This window comes from Moschus berezovskii, chromosome 14 (assembly GCF_049115385.1).
Source record: "Moschus berezovskii isolate FMDL1 chromosome 14, NW_MosBer_1.0, whole genome shotgun sequence".
Classification (NCBI taxonomy): Eukaryota; Metazoa; Chordata; class Mammalia; order Artiodactyla; family Moschidae; genus Moschus; species Moschus berezovskii.
This window is the reverse complement of record NC_142473.1, coordinates 41,904,238-41,908,230: the sequence shown is the minus strand read 5'-3', so window position 1 is coordinate 41,908,230 and position 3,993 is coordinate 41,904,238. Positions and strand designations below refer to the sequence as shown.

The 3,993-nt window shown below is 36.0% G+C and overlaps 1 pseudogene; it reads left to right on the top strand.

Annotated features, from left to right (window-relative positions):
• Window positions 1-337: 337 nt before the first annotated feature.
• Window positions 338-446, top strand: LOC129554936 (small nucleolar RNA SNORA11; annotated as a pseudogene).
• The last annotated feature ends 3,547 nt before the right edge of the window (window positions 447-3,993 follow it).

Sequence of the window (3,993 nt, the reverse complement as noted above, 5' to 3'; positions counted from 1 at the left end):
GTGATGGACAGGGAGGCCTGGCGTGCTGTGATTCATGGGGTCGCAAAGAGTCGGACATGACTGAGCGACTGAACTGAACTGAACTGAGATAACTTTCCAGTCCTGAGATTATATGGGAATAGGGACACTGTTGATATCAGTAGTTTCCAGTCTTTGGACTGCAGACCATGAGGGTTTCAAGGAATTATTTCAGATAGTTTAGGAACCATATGTGCTTCATTAATTGTTTGAGATGAAGTCAGTGATGTTGCCGCTGCTGTCATGTAAGAATCCACTGAAATTGTCATTCATTTATGCGTTCATCCATTCAGTGTATATTGATGACCAGTCAGGTCCCGGGGACTGATTTAAAAGCTGGGGGAAAAACACACCCGACAGGAATCTGGGTTCACTGTGACGAGGGGCACAAAACGTGTGGCCTTGTGATGAACAGAAACCCAATGCGTGTCCCCCCTGACCTCCACGTGGCTGCTGGGCAGGGCCAGCACTGGAAGGAAAGCCGAAGCACGTGGTCGGGGAGCCTGCCACCTGGAGCCTGTCTGGTCCACGCCTGGGTGGGCCAGGGGTGGTTTCATAAAGGGTCTGAACCTCTCATTTCAAGGAGGAAGAAAAAGATTCCAACTGTACGCCATTCTGGGAAAGGCAAAACTGTGGAGACAATAAAAAGATAAGTGGTTGTCTGGAGTTTGCAGAGAGGAATATACGGAGTACAGAAGTTTTCATGAGTGACATTATAATGATGGATCTATGTGGTCATACTTTTGTCCAAACCCACAGAATATGCAACGCTGCTCTGCTCGTTAAAGTGAGTCCTAAGGTGAACTGGGGATGTTTTGATTATGTGGAAAAAAAAAAAGCTGGGGGAAAAACAGAACAAAAAATATTTAGAAAGATTGGGAATCACTGCTTTGAGGTATTTGTAATATTTAGTTTTATGTACTGTATGCTTTCATCAGAAGAACAGATGGCAAATCCATGATCCTGTTGGCTTTTTTTTGGCAAGTGGGGGTGCTTCACACACTCTATACTAGTTATTAGGATATAAATGATACTCTACAAGCTGTGTGATCCAGGACAATTTGATAATTTTGAGAATTTTATCATGGCCTTTGGCTGTGAATAAAATTTTATTTGACTGAAAGTCACGTTATTTTGCTATGTTCACAGAAAAAAGAATTTCTTCTCTTCTATGGCAGTTAAATTGAAGCTGACGTGTTAAAAAATAATGAGATGTCTGTTTCCATGGTAGTAGTACAAGAACAGCCCACAAAGAGGAAGATTTCAAAGCTCCTGTAACTGGAATCCTTGGAAATCTGTAATTGCTTAATAATCTCAGGAGACCCTGGAATCCTTGGACATCTAGAATCAGCAGAGGGAAAACAAAACATCAAGCATCATTCTTTGCCCCTTCCTTTACACAGTGCTAGCATGTGAGAGTAAGATTATAGAGACCCATTAGCCAGGTTATGTCCTAGAAAAAAGGTAATTAAAATTAGTGAATGGTGCTGGTTATCTTAGTGCTATGTAATGGTGAGAATATTATTGAGTAACACTGTTTTAAAACATTATATGTGTCATGTGAACAACATTAAATTTCTACTTCTGTATACCCTGTAGTGTGCTTACCACCAAAAATTTCATTTCCATCGGTCACCCTACCAACTGATCCCCTTTACTTACTTTGCCTACCCACCACTCCCTTTCCCATGCTAACCACTATTCTGTTCTCTGTATTTACATGTTTGTTTTGTCCATTTATTTTGGTTTTTTTGTTTTTTATATCCCACATATGAATTAAATCATGTGGTATTTGTTTTTCTCCATTTGACTTATTTCACTTAGCATAATACCCTCAAAATCTATCCACGTTGTCACAAATGTCAAGATTTCATCTTTTTTTTTTTTTTTTGGTTGGGTAGTATTCCATTGTATATACATACCACATCTTTATCCATTCATCTGTTGATGGGCACTTAGGTTTTTTCATACCTTGGTTGTTGTAAATGATGCTGTGATGAACATGGGGCACGTGTATCTTTTCAAATTAGTGTTTTTGATTCTTTGGATAAATATTCAAAAGTGGGATAGTGGAATCAAAGTGTAGTTATATTCTTAATCTTTTGAGGGCTATCCATACTGTTTTCTATAGTGGCTGCACTAATTTACATGCCCACCAACAGTGTATAAGGACTCCCTTTTCTCCACACTCTCACCAACACTTTATATTTCTTGCCTTTTTTATAATATCCATTTTAACAGGCAAGAGATGATATCTAATTGTGGTTTTGATTTACATTTCCTTAATAATTAAACATGTTTTCATGTTCCTGTTGATCCTCTGTATGTCTTCTTTGGAAAAATTTCTATTCAGATCCTCTGCCCATTTTTGAATCAGTTATTTGTTTTTATTGTTGTTGAGTTGTATTAATTCTTTATATAATTTGGATATAAACACTTTATCAAATTGTTTGCAGATTATCTTCTCCCATTTAGTAGGTTGTCTTTTGGGCTTCCTTTTTACTGTGCAAAAGCTTTTTAATTTGATGTAGTCCCATTTGTTTATTTTTACTTTTGTTTCCCTTGCCTGAAGAGACATATCTAGAAAGATATGGCTAAGACACATGCCAAAGAGGGTACTATGTGTATTTTTTTTTCTAGGAGTTTATAGCTTCAGGTCTTACATTCAAGTCTTTAATCCATTTTGAGTTAATTTTTGTTTCTGATGTGATAGTGGTCTAGCTTCATTTTTTAAATTAGGTTTTACCATGACTTGAATGAACTCTGTCTCTGATTTATATAGTTTCTGTGCTTGCCACATAATTTTTAGTTTCTAAATTTGCCTCTTGATTAACCAGCTGCCAAGAAGCATATGCAAGTATACTATTCATGGTGAAGGTATACACTCTATTGCAAATTAGTAGACTTTTATGAACTTAGAAGATCTTATTGTGTTTCATAGCCATGGTTTTCTACTATTATGTATCATTCTTTAAGAATTTGAGGTCCACCAGTTTGGATTCATAGATAAAATTAGACGAGGAAAGGAAACCAAAATCTTGAACAGTATTGTTACTTCATGAGATTCTGCATAAGCTTCTAGTTTTTAACCGCAGGTGCATTCTCTTACACCCCTTTCCAAAGTAGTCCTTTGAACTAGAGATAAATCAGATTCTTGGAAGAGGGAAGAGTAGTCTTTATTTTAGCTCCTTACTAAGAACAAAGCAAAAACTTGTAAAAGATCCTTCTGTTTGGATATATGGTTTTATTTCTACTCCATCTATGGAAATCTAATTCCTGAACTGACATCTATATATGTAGAGATGATTCAATATAGTATGGATTTCATTGAAGATAATTGCATTTCTGCTTTGTAAATGCCAATTTAAAAATTCTCATATTTTAAACATTAATCTTGAATGAACTTTAGAAACTTTATTGTTATTGTTAATATCCTATGTGGTTTGATTAGAGGAATTAGGATCAATGAATGCAAATGTTTTGAAGATTGTTCTCAGGCTTAATTCAGTTGCAAATATGGCTTCAACTGTGTTGATCACAACAGATTATCCATAAACTGAACTCTGGCTATGACAAACTGTGTTGGATCAAATGACACACCTACAAATAGCTTTAAATTTTAAACATTTAATAAACAGGGTAAGGAATCCATTACAGAGTGGGTTGCATCAACCAGGAAGCCTGGGGGTGCTCTTTTTATTGAATGCTTGGTATATGATATCAGCAAGATGCTTTGAGTATCTTATTGTATCTAAATGTGATAGAAATGATGATAGCCCATTAATCACACATTCAGAAGAAAACTATATTGTTCAGTGGAAAAACCCATTTCCTGGAATTGGAATTAACATTAGATATCTTTTTTAATGGATTTTGTTTTCAAAAATGAAAAAAGCTTTTTGTTTCTGATTATAAAAGTAATGGGATTAATGGGAAAGATGGTGGTCTAAGTGTTCATTTATTCATGCCTAATGT